Raw genomic sequence first — 22,035 nt, forward strand, 5'->3', positions numbered from 1 at the left:
CTAGTGTTAGTGTTGTAGTAACGAAGAAGTTGAACTAAATACATTTTTGTCAAAAAAATAGCTCCAGACCCAGTAAGCTCTTGGCCTGGAGCCTGCCCACCCTGCCTGTCCGGGGCCTGTCCCAGACATCCCACCCTGCAAAAACTCATTTCAAGGAGGTAGCACCATCAATTTCCGGGAGAGGTGGGATGTCTGCAATAGATTAGCTCCTTAGCAGCTAGCCAGCTAGTTTAAATAACGTTTGCTATGCTAGTGAACGAATGACACCTGTTAAACTCACCTCAACATGTCTTTTACAGTCTTAACCCACCATGGGCAATAGAAAAGTCACTGTTGCAAACAGTGCAGCGAGCAACACTGTCATTATTTTGACCCCTATTAGGCAGGGGTACACTTTAGTGTAGTCTGGGGTGACGTACATTTCATATTTTCTTTCTTTGGAACACTCTCGCTCTTGCTCTTGCTCTCTCTCTTTCGCATGTGCGCTCTCTCACTCACGGTCGCTCTGACTCGCTCTCTCTCTTGTGGTCACTCACTTGCGCTCGCTCTCTTACGCTTGCTTTCTTGCTCTTTCTCACATGTTCTGTCACGCTCGCTCTCAAAAAAATCAATTTCCGGAACATTGTATATAATTTGCGGGCATCAGGGAGTCACTATTAATATGCAGGAGACTCCCAGAACTTCCGGGAGAGGTGGGATGTCTGCTGTCCTCACTGCCTGCCTGGGGCCTGCCCTCACTGCCTGCCTGGGGCCTGCCCACACTGCCTGTCTGGGGCCTGCCCACACTGCCTGTCCGGGGCCTGCCCACACTGCCCATCCGGGGCCTGTCCACACTGCCCGCCCGGGGCCTGTCCACACTGCCTACCTGAGGCCTATCCACACTGCTTGCCTGAGTCTTGCCAACACGACGAGGAGATTTGCTATGCCAACAAAGCCCCTAGAAAATGTCTACAGATGCACCAAGGGTATGGGTGTTTCAGTCTTCCTGGTTGCTGTTTCAGCAAACAATGTATGTTTTTGTCCGCAAGATGGAGTCGAACAATGGCTCACAACTTGTCCCACAGCCCTCTTGCCATGAAGTTCTCCAAAAATTTGGATTCCTGTCAATGTACGGTGGAGTACATTCTGATTTTTTGTATCACTGTCTGGTTTAGAGGCTCCCATGTGTACAGGATAGGAAAAAGCTGCAGAGGTCTGTAGACTCAGACAAATCCATCACAGGCATCAGCCTCCCCATTATAAAGCTGGCACCCATCATGAAGGACTGTCACCATCTGGGGCATGCCTTCTTCTCAACACTACTGCTAGGGAGGAGTACAGGAGCCTGACGAGACCATAAGACATAGGAGCAGAATTAGGCCTTTCAGCCCATCGAGTCTGCTCTGCTGTTCCAATTAGCTTTATTTGCCAGATTACATTGCAGCATCGGAACATGGTTCGTGTCAAAAACCAATCCAGTTGGAGGATATGCTGGGGGAAACCTGCAATGTCAGCCTGCTTCCGGGGCCAACACAGCATGTGCCCACCACCTAGCTATCCTAAACCGTATGTCTTTGGAATGTGGGAGGAAACCGGAGCATCCGGGGGAAATCCATGCGGTCACAGGGAGAGCACACAAACTCCTTACAGACAGCGATTGATCCGCGATCTCTGGTGCTGTAACGCTAACCGCTGCAGTACTCTGCCACCCACAATTCGATATTTTGAAGTTCTGATTGGAAAATATTGAATCCGTACAGCATCATCTCCTATATCTGGGAATGGGGACCTCAGAGATAACAAAATCCTGTTTATTTCCAAGATCGGACACAAATCCAACTGCAGTGGCCACAGAGGAGCCTTCCTCCCGCCCTCCATCGCCAGGGTGCTGCTCACCCACCACCTTCCACTGGCTAGAGGCAATCATTTCTAATCACAGAGCAAAGGTCCTTCCAACGGGGGTGACACCGGTGAAACATGGCGATGATTTGCGGGCAGCTCACAAAACTTCTAGATACACTTGCTTTTGATCTCCTCTCACTGCAATCCACAGCCCGGAATTTCCCTTTGAGTAATGTACTTCTGAGCCATCTAAGTGAACTAGTGATTTGACGATACCCTGAAGTACTTGTCAGATTTGACTCTCGGGTGCGCAGGCATGACCTTTAAGCAAACAAACGCCCATCACCATGGCCAGAAGAGTGGGCAGCAGGGAGGATTTCAAGCCAGACTACAACAGTGGGGTGTAAAGCTCCCCCTACACAACATCTTGTTAGCAAACGTACAGTCACTGGAGAACAAGTTAGAGGACCTGAGGGCAAAATTGAAGCATCAGAGGGAAATGCAGGATTGCAGCATCCTGTGTTTACTCAACGCTCACTGGATTCAATGATCATACCCAAGGGTGTTTCAATACAGTGGATGGACAGGACTGTGAATTTCGAGAACGTAAGAGGGGGGTCTGTTTCTCCTTTAAACTCTTCATGGTGCATGGACAAGGCAGATTTGTTGCACTCTTGTTCTCTGAACATGGAACAGTTAATGATTAGGTGCCATCCGTTCTACTTACCAAGAGTTCTCCTCTGTGATCCTGACTGCAGTCTAGGTACCGCCAAAGGCCGATTTTAAGCAAGCATTCAATGTATTGAATGCCATGTTTAGCAAACAAGGAACAGCCTCCCCTAATGCCTTTCAAATCATTGTTGGGGACTTCAATCAGGCTATTTGAAGAAATCTCTATCTAATTATCAACATATAATATGCTGCACCAGGGGTCTCAACACACTAGACCACTGCTGTGCTACAATAAGAAATGCCTACCATTCCATCCCCAGACCGCATTTAGGGAAATTTGATCATCTTCCTGTCCTCCTCTTACCTGCATACAGGGAGACACTAAAGAGCAAGACTCTGGAAGTAGGGACAACAAAGAGGTGGTTGCAGGAGGCAGAGGAACGGCTGCAGGATTGCTTTGAGCTGGTGAACTGTGCTATGTTCAAGGACTCAACTGTGACTCGCCAAAACGAACCGATAAGCTCCAAGACCTTAATATCCCCTTGTGCAACTGGATTCTCTACTTTCTCACTTACAGACCCCAGTCAGTTCAGACTGACAACATCTCCAGCATGATCTCCATCGGCACAGGTACACGGCAGGCCTGTGTGCCTAGCCCCCTGCTCTACTCGCTTCACACTCATGACCGTGAGGCTAAGGACAGCTCCAATGCCATATTGAAGCTTGCTGATGACACCACTGTTGTTGGCTGAATCAAAGTTGGTGAGATATTACCATATAGGAGGGAGATGGAAAATCTGCCTCAACGGTGCTAGAACAACAACCTCTCATTCGATGTCAACAACACCGAAGAGCTGATTATTGACCACAGGGGGAGGAAACTGGAGGTCCACAAGATCAGGAGATGAGAGGGTCAGCAATTTTAAATTCCTTGGTGAAGTCATTTCAGAGGCTCTGACCTGGGTCCAGCACATAAGTGCCATTACAGAGAAGACAAGGCAGTGCCTTTACTTTCTTAGAAGTTTTCAAAGGTTCGGCAAGTCACCTAAAACTGACAAACCTCTACAGATGCAGTGAAGGGGAACTGACTGGTTGCATCGAGGCCTGGAATGGAAACACCAATGCCCTTGAACAGAAAAGCCTACGAAAAGAAAACGGATGCAGACCACTCCATCACAGGTAAAGCCCTCCCCACCACTGAGAACATTTACATGGAACGCTGTCTCAGGAGAGCAACATCCATCATCGGGGACCCCCACCACCCAGGACATGCTCTCTTCTCACTGCTGCTGTAAGAAAGGAAATGCAGGAGCCTCAAGTTCCACATCAGCAGCTTCGGGAACAATCACTACCCTCAAACATTGCACTTTGATAATATATTTTACCTGAACCAGAGGGATAACTTCACTCACCCTCACACTGAACTGATTTCATAACCTATGGACAACCTACAGACTCACTTTTTAAGGACTTTACAACTCATGTTCTTGATATTTATTGCTTATTTATGTGTTATTGTTATTACTCCTTTTTTCTCTTTTCTTGTATTTGCACAGTTCGTTGTCTTGGGCATATTGGTTGTTAGTTCATCCTGTTGTGTGTGGTTTTTCACTGACTCTATTGTATTTCTTTGTATTTACTATGAATCCCTGCAAGTAAGTGAATCTCAGGGTTGTATATGGTAACATGGAAGTACTTTTTGATAATAAATTGGCTTTGAATTTTGAAGCTTATCCCAACATTCACAGCACACAGTGAGACTCAGAAAACCTTGATTCATTCACCAAGGTCTTTGGCAAACTTCTGTAGATGCGAAGTGGAGAATATCCCGATCGGCTGCATCACAGCCTGATATGGAAGCACCAGTCCCCAGGTATGGAAAAGGATACAGGAAGTGATGGATACGGCCCAGTCCGCTGCGGGTAAAGTACTGAGCATATTTACGGTGCGTGGAGCACTGCCACGAGGAAGCAGCATCCAACGTCAGGGACCGCCACCATCCCCAACCATGCTCTCTTCTCACTGCTGCCATCATGACAAAGGCACAGGAGCCTCAGGATTCACACCACCAGGTTCAGGAACAGATATTACCCCTCAACCATCAGGCTCCTGAACCTCCATGGATAACTTCACTCACCACAATTCTGAACCGATTCCACAAGCTACAGGGCTCACTTTCAAGGCTCAACAACTCATGTAAACAACAGGAATTCTGCAGATGCTGGAATTTCAAGCAACACACATCAAAGTTGCTAGTGAACGCAGCAGGCCAGGCAGCATCTCTAGGAAGAGGTACAGTCAACGTTTCAGGCCGAGACCCTTCGTCAGGACTAACTGAAGGAAGAGTGAGTAAGGGATTTGAAAGTTGGAGGGGGAGGGGGAGATCCAAAATGATAGGAGAAGACAGGAGGGGGAGGGATGGAGCCAAGAGCTGGACACAGATGCTGCTTGGCCTGCTGCATTCACCAGCAACTTTGATGTGGTTGCTTGAAATTCCAGCATCTGCAGAATTCCTGTTGTTTGCGTTTAAATTCACTACTGCGAAGCTTCTTCCGGTTGATGCCTACACCGAAGAAGTTTAGATTCTCTCTTCGATGGGAGTTCAGTGAAACCATCTCTCACTGCTCTCCATCTGTAATTTCTTCGGCTCTTCAACTTTTCGACCACACTTTGACACAGACTCGCTATCACAGCCATATATCCTTTCTTGGAACGTGCCTCCGTCGCCAACTTACTCCAGTTGGCTTAAAAAAAAACCCCTTTTGCCAATCACCTGTCCAGCTCTTGGCTCCATCCCTCCCCCTCCTGTCTTCTCCTATCATTTTGTATCTCCCCTTCCCCCTCCCACTTTCAAATCTCTTACTAGCTCTTCTTTCAGTTAGTCCTGACGAAGGGTCTCGGCCTGAAACGTCGACTGCACCTCTTCCTAGAGATGCTGCCTGGCCTGCTGTGTTCACCAGCAACTTTGATGTGTGTTGCTCAACAACTCATGTGCTCAGTTTTATTTTTTTTATTTGCATAGCTTTTCTTCTTTTGCATTCAAGTTGTTTGTCAGTCTCTGTTCATGTATAGCTTTTTTTTATAAAATCCATTGTAATTTTTTACTTTCCTGTAAATGCCTGCAAGATTCTGGGTGAGACGCGAACCAGAGGTCACAGGTTAAGGGTGAAAGGTGAACGATGTAAGGGCAACCTGAGGGGGAACCTCTTCACTCAGGGGTTGGTGTGAGTGTGGAATGAGCTACCAGTGGAAGTGGCGGATGCAACATTGAAGAGGTTTGGATAAGCACATGGATGGGAGGGGTATGGACGGCTATGGTCTAGGTGCGGGTCAATGGGACGGCATGGACTAGATGGGCCAAAGGGCTTCATTCTGTGCTGTAACTGTGTAACTATAACTCTATAAGAAAATTGAATTTGGAGCAGTATATTGTAACATATATATAAATAGATCATAAATTTTACTTTGAACTTTGGACATCTCTCAGGAGGAGAAGCTTATAAGGTTAGCACAATATCGTGGGCTAAGGTGGCAGTACTGTGTTGTAATATTCTATATTTTATGTTCTAACTCAGCAGTATAGACAGCATCATGTGAGAAAATAGACAGTTGCAAGACCATAAAAAGGATTGTGAGGAGAGGATCATCGAGGTCTCTCTTCCACCCGTCCGAGATATGTACCAGGAATGCCATGTACGCAGGGCTCTTAGTATTGTCAATGAACCCTCCCATCCCTCCAACAAACTCTTTAACGTCACACCATCAGGCAGGAGGTATCATAGCATTAGGACAAGGACTGTTATGATGGGAAACAGCTTCCTCTCCAAGGCTGTGAGACTGCTGAACTTCCTGCGACCACCCAGGTCTCAACACGTATGAAGAGACAGTAGCATTATACTGTTTGCTTTTTAACTTGTGTCGTAAATGCACCTTATTATTTGTTGACTTATTTATGCAATACTACTTTTTGCATTGTGTGTGAGTGACGTGTACAGTGTTGTGCGCCTGGGACCGGAGGAACGTTGTTTTATTTGGCGATGTACATGTCTATGGTTCAATGATAATAAACTGGAGCTCAAACTCCAACACTGTGATGGGATGAGACACCTCTTCGGGTTTCCTGCATTTGCGGTCTCTGGTGTCACGACTCTGCACTCAGGCCTCCGCTGAAAGTTTGTAATGTCCCTGATGACTCCTGGGAGATCTCAGCTTCTAACCGGTCAACAATGGACAGGAACATTGGAAGTGACACCATCAACTGGGAGCTGATGGTCAGGAATACACGGAAACACAGCAAAGTGGCAGGTCACAGCACAATGTTGCCTCTAAGGTGTGCGCGCACACACATCTATTGCTACTAGCGCACAAAGAAATTTAAAGTGCGTATGAAAGGTTGCCACCCTCTACCTCATTGGCATGTTATGTCTATTTCATGATCGTACACAATCACATTTCCTTTTCTGGGTTCTAAAGCAGACGGTGTTGACAATGTGGAGTTTGCAAAAATTTACCTGCAAATTTTGGAACTGGCTTATTTATACTGTTTTTATTGAAGAAATTATTGATTCACGATGTTGAATTCCAAAGAAGCAAAGGATATGAAGTGCAAAAGAACTGCTAGTTCATTTAAAGCGGAATAGCTTAATGGAACAGTAGAAACTGCTACACTGAAAGCTCATGAGGCCAGGATCATGCAGCTACAAGAAATATTTATGTACAATACAGAAACTGGTGTTACCTGTGTGTATGGTTATGAGGCAAAAGTTGCTGGAGAATTTACAGGTGGGAAGAAGTGGAGTGATATTTGGAAACTTAACTTTTAAAAGCATCATTTAGTAAGCAAATCACTTATGGATGGTGTGCAAAAGCTCCGGCGAGAAAATTCTTCATCACCCGCCACAGGCCTGCTACGTATGTTTTGTGAGAGTGAACGAGAGTGAAAACGGTCAAACCCAGAGGAGATCAAAGTTCTTATTGACAGTGTTTTGCTAGCTGTTAAAACAATTACCCCCTATACATAATAAAAGTTAATGTGCATATGTTGTTGTCACTGGGCAAAAAATTGCACAACTCAAGATTTTTGCACCTACTGGTCATTACAAATTAGAGGAAGCATCGACAACGAGCCACAACTCCTCCATCCCTCGCTGTCCACCACCTCCTGCCCCATCCCATGCAGCATGGAAACGGGCCATTAGGGAGAGCACAGAGGTGTAGCAGTTACAGCCCCAGCATCTCAGCTCCAATTCCTGCTGCTGTCCATAAGGAGTTTATACGTTCTCCCCGTGACCGCGTGGGTTTCCCCCGGGCGCTCCAGTTCCTCCTACAGTCCAAAGAAGTACAGGTGAGTTGGTTAACTGGTTACATGGGTGTACTTGGGCAGCACAGGCCTGTTGGGCTGGAAGAACCTGTTACTGTGTCATATCTCAAAGTAAAAATAAAACTTTAAAATAAGACTATAAGTCATAGGAGCAGAATTAGGCCTTTTGGCCCATCGAGTCTGCTCTGCCATTCCATCATGGCTGATTTATTATCCCTCTCAACCCCCATTCTCTTACCTTCTCCCTGTAACCTTTGACGCCGTGACTAATCAACAGCCTATCAACCTCTGCATTAAATATTCTCAGTGACTTGGCCTCCACAGCCATCCGTGGCAATCAGTTCCAAAGATTCACCACCCTCTGGCTAAAGAAATACCTCCTCACCGGTGTTCTAAATGGATGTCCCTCTTTTCTGAGGTTAATCCTAGATTCCCCACCATAGGAAACATCCTCTCAACATCCACTCTATATAGGCTTTTCAATACTCAATGATGGGTCCCAAAAGTGCTCACAATACAGTCCGACTAATGCCTTATAAAGCCTCAGCATTACATCCTTGCACATATATTCTAGTCCTCTCAAAACGAATGCTAACATTGCATTTGCCTTCCTCACTACTGACTCAACCTTCAAGTTAACCTTTAGGGAATCCTGCACAAGGACTCTTAATGCACCTCTGGCTTTTTGAATTTTCTTCCTGTTTAAAAAGTAGTCTATGACTTTATTAATTTTATCAAAGTTCACGACCGTACAGCTCCCTACACTACATTCCGTTTGTCACTCCTTTGTCCAGTTTTCCAATCTGTCCAAGTCCCTCTTTAGACTCCCTGCATCCTCAACACTAGCTGCCCCTCCACCTATCATTGTATCATCCACAAACTTGGCTACAAAGTCACCAATTCCACCATCTAACTCACTGACACATTGTATGAAAAGAAGCGGTCCCAACACGGACCCCTGTGGAACATCACTAATCACTAGCAGCTAACCAGAAAAGGCTCCCTTTATTTCCACTTTTTGCCTCCTGCCAGTCAGCCATTCTTCTATCCCTATTAATACCTTTCCCGTAATACCATGCTCTTATCTTGTTAGCTGTCTCATGTGCAGTACCTTGTCAAAGGCCTTCTGAAAATCCAACCTAACAGCATCCACTGACTCTCCTTTCTCTATCCTGCTTGTTATATCCTCAAAGAATTCCAACAGATTTGTCAGGCAAAATTTTCCCTTAAGGAAACCATGCTGACTTTGGCCTACTTTATAATGTGCCTCCAAGTGCCCCGAAACCTCATCCTTAATAATGGTCTCCAACATTTTCCCAACCACTGAAATCAGGCTAACCGGCCTATAATATCCTTTCTTCTGCCTCCTTCCCTTCTTAAAGACTAAAGTGACATTTGCAAATCTCCAGTCCTTTGGAACCATTCCAGAATCTAGTGATTCTTGAAAAATCACTAATAATGCCTCCACAATCTCTTCAGCTACCACTTTCAGAATCCTGGGGTGTAGTCCATCTGGTCCAGGTGATTTATCTACCTTCAGACCTTTCAGCCTCCCAAGCACCTCTCCTTAGTAACTTAGCAACTACACTCACTCCTGCCCCGTAACACTCTCAAACGTCTAGCATACTGCTAGTGTCTTACACAGTAAAGACTGATGCAAATACTCATTAAGTTCTTCAGCCAACACTTTGTTCACCATTACCAGCCCCCTGGCATCATTTCCCGGTGGTCCATTGTCCACTTCCACCTCTATTTTACTCTTTATATATCTGAAAAAACTTTTGATATCCTCTTTTATATTATTGGCTAGTTTATCTTCATATTTCATCTTTTCCCTCCTTATGGCTTTTTAGTTGCTTTCTGATGGTTCTTAAAAGCTTCTGAATCCTCTCTAATATTTGTCATTTTAGATGCCCTCTCTACTGTTTTTACGCTGTCTTTGACTTCCCTTGTCAGTCACGGTTGCCTCATCCTCTGTTTAGAATACTTTTACGAATTTGGGATGTACAGTATCTATACTGAGCCTCCCAAATTGCCCCCAGAAACTCCAGCCATTTCTGTTCTGCCATCACCCCTGTAACTGGCTCCTCCCAATCAACTTTGGCCAGTTCCTCTCTCATGTCTGTGTAATTCCCTTTGCTCCACCGTAATACGGATACATCTGACTTCTGCTTCTCCCTCTCAAACTGCAGGGTGAATTCTATTATATTATGATCACTCTCTCTAAAGGGTTCTTTTACCTTAAGCTCCCTAATTAAGTTTGGTTCATTACACAACTCCCAATCCAGAATAGCCTTTCTCCTAGTGGGCTCTACTATGAGCCGATCTAAAATGCCAATTCATAGGGATTATACAAATTCCTTCTCTTCCTTTCCCAAACTACCTGCACATTAAAATCCCCCGTGAGTATTATAACATTGTCCTTTTGGCATGCATTTTCTATCTCCTATTGTAGTTTAAATCCCACATCCTAGCTACTGTTTGTTGACCTGTCGGGGTCTTTTTACCCTTGCAGTTTCTTAGCTCTACCCACAAGGATTCTACATCTTCCGATCCTAAGTCACCTCTTTCTCAGGATTTGATTTCATTTTCTACCGACAGAGCTAACCAACCCCTCTGCCTGTCCTTTCCATACAATGTGGATCCTCGGATGTTAAGCTACCAACCATCCCTGCCAACCTCTAAATGTGCTACACGATAATCTACTTTATTCCGTATACAGCGTGCATTCAAATATAACACCTTCAGTACTGTATTCGTTGCCCTTTTCGATTTTACCCCCATGTTACTCCTCAACTCAACTCACTCACTGTAATTTTGCCCTATCATCTGCCTGTCCTTCCTCACAGTCTCACTACGCACTGCGTCTAGTTGTATACCAGCTGTCCCATCCTCAGAGTCCGATCACTCTGGTTCCCCACCCTCTGCCAAATTAGTTTAAACCCTCTCCAGCAGCTCTAACAAACCTCTGAGCAAGGAGTTGGTCCCCTTTGGGTTCAGAGGTAACCCGTCCTTCCTGACTGCAGCCCACCAAAACATTCTGAAAGGCCCCGGGCACTTCGTAAACCTGGCGTGACCTCAGCCAATCGAGTGACAGCTTGTGATGATTGCAGGCCACCGAAAAGCGTTTTCCTGCAAAGAACTGGGCTGTGTTCACTTATTTCATGGGCTTTTCCGTTCTCTTAAGTGTTACAATCGAACCCACATCCACCACTTCCGCTGGCAGCTTGTTCCACACCCTCACCACCCTCTGAGTGAAGAAGCTCCCCCTCAGGTTCCCTGTGAACATTTCACCTCTGTATGTCTAAATGTGGTAAATGCACCTGCCTCTACCTCTGGCAGCTCATTCCACATAGCTGCCACTCTCTGTGCACAAAAAAACAACCCATCAGTTTTTAAATGTTTCCCCTCTCACCTCAAACCTGTGCTTCCTGTCGTTTTACAGCTCTAGGAGAAAGACCGTGACTCCTCACCTTATCCACACCTCCTACGATTCGATAAACCTGCACGACCTCCTTTGCTCCAGGGAAAACTGCCTGTCAGGAGTTGTATGTTCTCCCCGTGACCGTGTGGGTTTCCTCCACGTGCTGCGGTTTCCTCCCACAGTCCAGCTACGTACAGGTTAGGGTTAGTCAGTTGTGGGCATGCTATATTGGTGCTGGAAGCACGGCATCGCTTGTGGGCTGCCCCCAGCACATCCTTACTGATTGGATTTGATGCCAACAGTGCACTGTATGTTTTGATGTACGTTACAAGTAAAACTGAAGTTTAATCTTTAATCCTACTTCAGCCCCATCAACTGCTCAGACCCCACAGAAACTGGATGGGAGCAAGTTATCCTGGATTCAGAAGGATTCTCAGAACATGGAACAGTATAGGCCCTTCAGCCTACAATGTTGTGCTGACATTTTAACCTATTCCAAGATCCATCCAACCCATCCCTCCCACATAACCCTCCACTTTCCCTTCATCTGGGTCCCTTAAAAGTCCTGAATGTATCTGCCACTACCAGCACACTCACCACTCTCTGTGTAAAAGACCCAACTCTGATCTTCTCCCTTCACCTTCTTGCACTCATCTTAAAATTATGCTCCCTGGTATTAGCCCCTTACGCCCTGGGAGAAAAACTCAAGCCGCCCGCTCCGTCTTTGCCTTTTATCATGTTGTACACCTCTGTCAAGTCACCTTTCATCCTCCCTTGCTCCAGTGGACAGGAGAGGGGAGTGCCTGTCAGCACAGCCAGTCCTACCCCCTCCCACAAGCAAAACATACCGCCTTCAATACTCTCTGATTCCGGGAAAATAACACAACTGAAGAGCTAAGCAAATCCAGAGTTGAGGAGCAGGAGGATCGCACAGAACCCGGACCCTACCTCCCAGATGTCCAATTAATCTCTTCCAAAAGCAGGGAGCTTCCAGTCCAGGTGAGAGCTGTCAGCGCTGGAAGAGAGGAGAGGAGCACAAATTCGAAATGCAGAGAGAGAAAGAGAGGGGAACAGAGAGCGAGAGAGGGAGAGAGAGGGAGAGAGGGAGAAAGAGAGAGAGAGAGAGAAAGAAAGGGAGGGAGGGTGAGAGAGGGGCTCAGAATGTAGGCAGAGCTCAGAGGGAGAGAAGGGGAGGAGGTGAGAGACAGACAGAGAGAGAGAGAGACAATGGGGATCAGAAAGTGATCAGAATTTGATGGAAGACGAGAGAGAGAGAGAGAGTGAGGCTCAGAAGTGATCAGACAGTGGAAGACTGGAGAGAGAGAGAGCTGGAAAGAGAGAGGGAGAGAGAGAACTTCAAAAAGTGGACAGAGCTCAGAGGAAGACGAGAGAGAGAGAGAGTGAGAGAAAGAGCAGGAATGTTGTTTGCACAGAATACGTGTGTGAGTGGGAAGTGTGCGTCTGGTGACTGTAAGAACAGTCTCCACCTGGTGTGCACTTATCATCTTCCAGCTATGTGCTCAGGGAGGTGACATCAGTTCCCAGAGAGTCAGCAGAGGAGCAGAAGCCGCTGAGGGGAAAATTACTATTTTCCAATCTCCAAACACATACCACAGTCATGGAAAGATCCCAACAATCGACAGACTCGTATTTTCCAGCTGCTCCGACCAACAACCAAAACAGAGCTGATTTTTTTTAAAAACTTAAATGTTTCTAGGCAGTCGTCATGAATCATAGTTCTGGAATTTTATCTGAGGATGTAAGTGCTGGAACAAAGGAAACAGAATGTTCAGCACCCACTGTCGACACTAACTGCACGTAACGAGACACAGGCTTCCCGGAGTGAGGAAATACCTGACCAACTTATCGGGGTGGAAGTAAGGACAGAGGAGGTGTTAACCCCTAACCCAAAGGGAAGCACTCAGGGAATATATCCCCGGGGTGGGTTAGTAGCGTGGTTGATGGCCTGGTGGCCTGGTGGCATGGTGGCACCTCAACACCAGCAACCGCCAATCGGGTTCAATTCCCGCCGCTGTCTGTAAGGAGTTTGTACGTTCTCCCCGTGACTGCATGGGTTTTCTCCGGGTGCTCTGGTTTCCTCCCACACTCCAAAGACAAACGGGCCAGGGCTAGTGAGCCGCACATGCCACGGAAGCATGGCCACGCTTACGAGCTGCCCCAGCACGTCCTCAGACTGCGTCGGTCATTGACGCAAGTGACATGTTTCACCGCACGTTTCAACGTTTCCATTATATGTGACAAATAAAGCTAACCTCACTTTAAAAAATCTCTCTCTCTCTCTCTCTCTCTCATCTCTCTCCTTGAGCAAGACACAGGTGTCCAATCCCTCCCTCTCTGTGTAACTCAGTCCATTCCCCACCCCCCCACCCCATCTTTCAGCCCTTACCTTGCTCCCTCACGATGAGCTCCCAACCCCCAACGCCATCTCACTCGCTGTGATGTGTTGGACAGGTGTCCTGTGCCCAGGGTCGACGTAGAGGTCTGGGCACTTAGTCCTCTGCCTGATTTCTGCGGCTATTCTTGTGTTAGTTTGCTAACGTAATCGTGAACTTCAGTCACCAAACACAGGACACACGCACACACACACACACTACTGGCCAATACCAGAGGGCATAATTTCAAGATGATTGAAGGAAAGAATTAGGAGATCAGCGGCGGGCGTGCAGAACACCCTGACAGATATAGAGTAGACAGATACATTAGGGACAACTACATAAGAAAGGCTGTGTAGGACGGAGGGTTAGATTGATTTTGGAGTGGGTTAAAGGGTTGGTACTGTGTTGCACTGTTCCATCTTCCAGAATGGGAATAGGCAAAAAGAACTGTGCCTGGCGAGCCCGCAAACTGCAGCCGAAGCAGGAGGTTGTGAGAAAGGCACTAGCAGGACAGAGGCGAGTGTGGCAGACTGCCTCCATCATTGTTTCAACGTCAAGTTTAATGTCATCTGACTGTACATGTATACAACCAAACGAAACAACGTTCCTCCAGAGCACTCTGCACCCACCAAACATGTACCACACACAGCGCATGAATCAAAATATCCCATAAATAAGTTAACGAAATATAATTCAAAATGCATGCAGTGCACAGCGCAGGTAAACAGTAAACAGCTTGCTGTCCTAGTGACGAGACCTCGATGGTGGCAGGGTATTCATTAGTCTCACAGCCTGAGGGGAGAAGCTGTTACCCAGTCTGGCCGTCCTAGTCCTGATGCTCCTGTACCTCCTTCCGGACGTAGTGAGTGAAGAGATTGTGGAATGGGTGGTAGGGATCCTCAAACATACTTTGCGCCCTTCATCTACGACGTTCCCAGTAGGGCGGCGTCGTGGTTAACACAACGCTTTACAGCACCAGTCACCCAGGTTCGATTCCCATCGCTGTCTGTCTATGTTCTCCCTGTGACTGTGAGGGTTTCCTCCGGGTGCTCTGGTTTCCTCCCACAGTCTAAAGGCGTAGCGGCAAGTAGGTCACTGTAAATTGTCCTGTTAAATCGGGGGGTTGCTCGGCAGCGCAGATTTTAGAGACCTGTTCTGCGCTGTATCTCAATAAATAAATGTCACAAATAGAGGGGAGGTAGACCCTGCTGATCCTCACAGTGATTTTTACTGTCATCCCCACAAACCACTTTCCTGCCCCAGTGTGAGGAACAGTCATTCTTATGTATTGTGCTGTAAATCAACAAATGTCATCACATATGTCAGCGGTGTTCAACCCGATTCTGATCCTGTTTTTTCCCAGTTTTCATCTCCGGGACACAACACTGATATGATGTTGGATGTCCCATCATGGGTCCAACACTGACCCCCCCACCCAACAGCAGCACGGTCTTGTCTAAAAAAGGACAGGCTGGCATAGAGGAGGTTCTCAAGATAGATCCTGGGAAAGGGTTAATGTAGGAGGAGCACTTGATGGCTCTGGGCCTGTACAAGAATGAGGGGGGGATTTTATTGAAACATCAACTACTGAAAGGCCTAGATGGAGTGGATGTGAAGAGGATGTTTCCTGCAGTGGGAGAGTCTAGGACCAGAGGGTCCTAGACTATCAGAATACAAGGACGTCCCTTTAGAATGGAGAGGAAGAGGAAGTTATTTAGCCGAAGGTGATTAATCTGTGGAATTCGTTACTACAGACGGTTATGGAGGCAAGTCATTGGGTATATTTAAAGTGGAGATTGACAGATTCTTGATTAGGAAGGGTGTCAAAGGGTACAGGGAGAAGGCAGAAGAGTGTGATTGAGAGGAATGATAAATTGGCCATGATCGGATGGTGGAGCAGACTCGATGGGCTGAATGGCCTAATTCTGCTCCTTTGTCTTACAGTCTTATTGCCGCTTCATCTGAGGGTGTCGAACCTCGGGGTCCAACCCCTGTTTGTCTAAAGTGACTCACCGGACCGGCAGTGAGAGGAAAAGTAATCGCTTGGGTAAAAATACACGTCCCCTTTTACAGCAGAGGTGGACTGTGTGCTGGTACATTTTTAGGCATAACAGAGCCCCAGTCTCCCTGCAAATTGGGCTGACTTTGGTTGGGAGTGTAAAAGAGATTCAGGGGTCACATGGGACCCTTTATTAAAGCTAGTCGGTGGAAATGATCGAATCCCCAATCAGGGCGATGACCTCACATTGGCCAGTCCCCGGTTGTAAAATAAGACTTGGACACAGGCCAGACTGCAATATGACTCAAACAGAGTGGTATTAAATAGCACATACTGAAGGTATTACACAAGGGGCTGCTTAAATCTACTACAGATGTCAGACTAGGACTGGGATCCACTCCATTCATCCCAGGCCTTCATCAGCCCCACGTCTTATATAACTGCATGTTTTATTTTCTTTCACTTTACTTGGGGGTAAACGGGGTGTGTAGGGAGGGTGAAGGGGCATGGGGCTTGCCATGACCTTTCTGGGGCAGCTCACTCGCCCTTGGTCCCCACCGGACACTCGGCTCTCACCTGCGGCTCCAGGTGGCTGCTTGTACGTGACGGCGGCCACTCACCCCAGCACGCCACTTCGACAGGCAGTCTAAACCAGGTGAGGGTAGCCGGTGGGCCGCATACCCTGGTGAGACAGGGGCACGCCTGTCCTGGCATGTGAAGTCAGCTCTGGTGGACTGGGCGGATGAGATCTACAGCGAGATCCAACCGCCAAGAAGGCGGTACTGCAACGCTCCGTGGAGAGCGAAGGGCATGACGAGCCACAGAGGTCACGGTCGTCTGCTGCGACCAAGGAAGTTCCCAGTTATGACAACTACTTGTACCACTGGACCCAGTCTTCTGAGGTCGACTGAGTGGAACGGCATTTTCATTTTAAAAACTCTCCCGCACAGGTTTCGTCTTATCGTTGAATATGACAGACAACCACCACTTTACCTTCCCTTTTACTTTATCCTCACTCTTCCAAACTGTGGAACTGTGAAACTACTATTTATTGTAAAAGTACACTTCAACCCATCCCACTGACTGCAGGCTTGCCCTATCACCTGCCTGTCCTTCCTCATAGTCTCACTATACACTGAAGTTACTTGAGGTAGTAACGGGGGACAAAGAAAAATTAGATTAACTTAATGGGTACTTTGCAACTGTTCATCACTGTGGAAGACACTAGCAGTGTTCCAGAGGTCCTTGAGTATCAGGGAATAGGAGTGAGTGCCATTGCTATTACAAAAGGAAAATGTGGGAGGCAAACTCAAAGGTCTGAAGGTGGATAAGTCACTGGGACCAGGTAGACTACACCCCAAAGTCCTGAAAGAGGTTGCTGAAGAGATAACGGATGCATTGGTCATGATCTTTCAAGAATCACTTGATCCTGGCATGGTCCCAGAGGGCTGGAAGATTGCAAATGTCACTCCATTCTTTAAGAAGGGAGGAAGGCAACAGAAAGGAAATTATAGGGCAGTTAGCCTAACCTCAGTGGTTGGGAAAGTGTTGGAGTCTATTATTAAGGATGAGGTTTTGAGGTACTTGGAGACTAATGATAACATAAGTCAAAGTCAGCATGGTCTCCGTAAAGGGAAATCTCGCCTGACAAATCGTTTAGAGTTCTTTGAGGAAGTAACAAGCAGGGTGGACAAAGGAGAGACAGTGGAAGCCATTTACTTGGATTTTCAGAAGGCGTTTGATAAGGTGCCACACATGAAGCTGCTGAACAAGATAAAATCCTGTGGCGTTACAGGAAAAACACTGGCATGGATAGAGGAATGGCTGACAGGCAGGAGGCAGAGAGTGAGAATAAAGGGGGCCTTTTTGGGTTGGCTGCTGGTGACTAGTGGTGTTCCTCAGGGGTCAATATTGGGACCACTACTTTTCACATTGTTTGTTAATGATTTGGATAATGGAATTGATGTCTTTGTGGCAAAGTTTGCGGATGATATGAAGATAGGTGGAGGGGTAGGTAGGGCTGAGGAAGCAATGCAATTGCAGCAGGACTTAGACGAATTAGAAGAATGGGCAAAAAAGTGGCAGATGGAATACAGTGTTGGGAAATGTATGATAATGCATTTTTGTAAAAGAAACAATAGTGTGGACTATTACCTAAATGGGGAGAAGGTTCAAACGTCAGAGGTGCAGGGGGACTTAGGAGTTCTCGTGCAAGACTTCCAGAAGGTTAATTTACAGGCTGAGTCTGTGGTAAAGAAGGCAAATGCAATGTTGGCATTTATTTCAAGGGGAATAGAATATAAAAGCAAGGAGATAATGCTGAGGCTTTATAAGACACTAGTCAGGCCGCACTTGGAGTATTGTCAACAGTGTTGGGCCCATATCTCAGGAAGGATGTGTTGTCATTGGAGAGAATCCAGTGGAGTTTCACGAGGATTATTCCAGGAATGAAGGGGTTAACATATGAGGAGCGTTTGGCAGCTTTGGGCCTGAACTCACTGGAATTTAGAAGAGTGCCGAGGAGTGGGGGAAGGATCTCATTGAACCCTAACGAATTTTGAAAGTACTGGATAGGGTGGATGTGGAGATGATGGTTCCTATGGTGAGGGTATCCAGAACTAGAGGGCACAGCCTCAAAATTGAGGGGAGACCCTTTAGAACAGAGGTAGGAGGAATTTTTTTAGCCAGAGAGTAGTGGATCACCACAGATTGCGGTGGAGGCCAAGTCTGTGGGTATATTTTAGGCGGAAGTTGATCATTTCCTGATTGGTCAGGGCATCAAAGGATATGGCGAGAAGGCAGGTGTATGGAGTTGAGTGGGATCTGAGATCAACCATGATGGAATGGTGGAGCAGACTCAATGGGCCAAATGGCCTAATTCTGCTCCTATGTCTTATGATAACCAAACTGCTAATGAAAAGATGTGCTGGAATTGGAGATAGTCCAGTAAGATGTTGGTGAGGCATAATTTGGAGTATTGTTTGCAGTTTTAGTCACCTACCTACAGGAAAGATATCAGTAAGATTGAAAGGGTGCAGAGAAAATTTACAAGGACGTTGCCAGCACTTGAGGACCTGAGTTATAGGGAAATTTTCAATAGGCTAGGACATTATTCCCTGGAATAACGGCGAATGTGGAGGGGATTTGACAGAGGTACACAAAATTATGAGGGGTGTAGAAAGGGTAAATGCAAGCAGGCTTGAACGAGAGGTCACGGGTTAACACTTCGCAAAGTTTGGTGAAGTCCATGGGCGGGGTGGGAAGGAAATGCAGGGCGATGGTCCAGGTACAGGTCGAAGGATTAGGGCAGAGTAACTGTTTGGTACAAACTGGATGAGCCGAGGGGCACGTTTCTGTGCTGAAATGCTCTTATGACTCTGCAATTTTCTCCTTGATGTGTGGTTCCTCAATGGATCTGTGAGCCAGAACACATCACACTGGCATTGGAGGTTTCAGACCAGCATCTGACTAAGTCTGTGCTCCCACTCAAGACACTTCCACACCAGTCCCATTTATATCTTCCCTCCACATTCCCCTTCAACTCACCACAGAATCCACCACTCATAATACCATAATAAAATCATAAGACCAGCAGACATAGGGGCAGAAAGGGCCATTTGGCCCATCAAGTCAGGTCTGCCATTCCATCATAGCTGATTTATCCTGTTCTCCTGCCTTCTCCCCATAAGCTTTGACGCCTTTATTAATCAAGAGCATATCAACCTTTACTTTAAATGTAATCAGAATCAGAATCAGGTTTAATATGACTGGCATATGTCATGAAATTTATTGTTTTGCGGCAGCAGTACATTGAAATACATAATGCAAAAACTATAAATCACAATAAGAAATCTGTTTACAAAATTAAAGTAAATAAGTAGTAAAAAATAGAGAAAAAAAGAAAAAAAACAGTGAGGTAGTGTAGATGGGTTAATTGTCCATTCAGAAATCTGATGGCGATGCGAAAGAAGCTGCTCATAAAATTAGATTAGATTAGACTAGATTCAACTTTATTGTCATTGTGCTGAGTACAGATATAAAGCCAATCAAATGCAGTTAGCATCTGACCAGAAACGCAAAGAATAGTGTTATTTACAAAATAACTGTGAATAAAAAGTAAGTGCTACAGCACGCAAATATAAAAGTACTGAGACAGTACAATATGGGTGCAATACTGCTTAGCGCTGTGATGTGAGGTTCAGCAGGGTCACAGCCTCAGGGAAGAAGCTCTCCCTGTGCCTGCTGGTGTGGGAGCAGAGGCTCCTGTAGCGCCTACTGGATGGGAGGAGAGTAAAAAGTCCATTGTTAGGGTGAGATGCATCCTTGATAATGCTTTTCGCCTTGACCAGGCAGCGTTTATGGTAGATGTTCTCAATGGTAGACAATTGGGTGCTGATAATCGAGAACGAGAGAAAATCTGCAGACGCTGGAAAACCTTCGGCAGGTCCCAAAGGTTTCAGCCCGCAACATCAACTGTACTCTTTTCTTAGATGCTGCTTGGCCTGCTGAGTTCCTCCAGCATTTTGTGTGTGTTGCCCTGTTCCTAAAATGTTGAGTTTGTGCCATCAGGCTCCTGAACCTTCTCCTTGATGACAGCAATGAGAAGAGAGCATGTCCTAAGCAATTTAGCCAATGACTTTGCTTCCACAGCCACTTGTGGTAATGAATTACACCACCCTCTGGCAAAGGAAATCCCTCTTCATCTCTGTTCTAAAGGTATGTCCTTGTACTCTGTGCCCTCTGGTGCTAGACTCCCCCTACAATTGGCAACATCCTCTCCAGGTCCACTCTATCTAGGCCTTTCAGTATTCGATAGGTTTTAATGAGATTCCCCCTCATCCTTCTAAACTCCAGTGTGTACAAGCCTAGAGCCATTAAATGCTCCTCATATAATATATATACACACAATACTGTGCAAACGTCTGAGGGCACGGATGATGAGGCATAGATAGAGGGGGCAGCCAAAGACCTTCTCCAGGTGATTGGGGGAATGCTTAGGGGGGTAGAACGTGGAACATAGAACAGTACAGCACAGGAACAGGCCCTTTGGCCCTCAATGTTGTACAGTACCAATTAGATTAGTAATCAAATGGCTGACTAATCTCTTCTGCCTACACAATGTCCATATCCTTCCATTTTTTTCACATCTCTTAAAGGTTTCTAATGTTTCTGCCTCTACCACCACCCCAGGCAGTGTGTTACAGGAATCCACCACTCCTTGTGTAAAGAAATTGCCCTCACATCTCCTTTGATATTACCCCCGCCCACCTTCAGTGCATGCCCTCGTGGTTATAGACAATCTTGAAAACCTCTAGTCAGATTTCCCAGAGAAAACAAACCAAGTTTGTTCAACCTCTTGTTCTAGCCCATGCCCTCTAAACCAGGCAGCATCCAGGTAAACATCTTCTGCACTCGCTCCAAAGCCTTGACATCCTTCCTATGATGAGGTGACTAGACTGTATGCAGTACACCAGATGCAGCCGAACTATAGTCTTGTAAAGCTCTAACTTCCTGACCTTTGAACTCATTGCCTGGACTAATAAAGGCGAGCATTCCATAAGCTTTCATAACCAGCCTATCAACCTGTGTAGCCACTCTCAGGAAGCTATGAACTTGCATCCCAAGACCGCTCTGCTTCTCAACACTGTTAAGGATCTTGCCCCTAACAGTGTACTGCCTCTTTGCATTTGCCCTACCGAGGTCCAACACTTCCTAGTTGGCTGGGTTAAACTCTATTTGTCATTTCTCCAGCCACATCTGCATCTGATTTGTATCCTGATGTATTCTTTGCCAGTCTTCGACACTATCCACAACGACACCAACCTTCATATCATTCGCAAACTTACTAACCCTTCCCATTTACATTTTCATCCAGGTCATTTACTATATATATGTGTGTGTGTGTGTGTGTGTGTGTATATATATATATATGTATATAAATTATAAACACTAGAAGTCCCAGTTCAGATTTCTGCAGGACAGCACTAATCACAGACCTCCAACTAGAATACGTCCCTTCAACCATAAGACCATAAGACAAAGGAGCAGAAGTTGGCCATTCGGCCCATCGAGTCTGCTCCGCCATTTTATCATGAGCTGATCTATTCTCCAATTTAGTCCCACTCCCCCGCCTTCTCACCATAACCTTTGATGCCCTGGCTGCTCAGATACCTATCAATCTCTGCCTTAAATACACCCAATGACTTGGCCTCCAATGCCGCCCGTGGCAACAAATTCCATAGATTCACCACCCTGTGGCTAAAAAAATTTCTTCGCATCTCTGTTCTGAATGGGCGCCCTTCAATCCTTAAGTCATGCCCTCTCGTACTAGACCCCCCCATCATGGGAAACAACTTTGCCACATCCACTCTGTCCATGCCTTTCAACGTTCGAAATGTTTCTA

The 22,035-nt window shown here is 46.3% G+C and overlaps 1 protein-coding gene across 11 annotated transcripts in view; it reads right to left on the reverse strand.

Moving 5' to 3' along the window:
* LOC140199300 (tensin-1-like) overlaps positions 1-22,035 on the reverse strand; it is a 416,856-nt gene that overhangs the window by 106,689 nt on the left and 288,132 nt on the right. The gene's annotated exons all lie outside the window — the stretch shown is intronic.

The sequence above is a fragment of the Mobula birostris genome, chromosome 6 (assembly GCF_030028105.1).
Source record: "Mobula birostris isolate sMobBir1 chromosome 6, sMobBir1.hap1, whole genome shotgun sequence".
NCBI lineage: Eukaryota > Metazoa > Chordata > Chondrichthyes > Myliobatiformes > Myliobatidae > Mobula > Mobula birostris.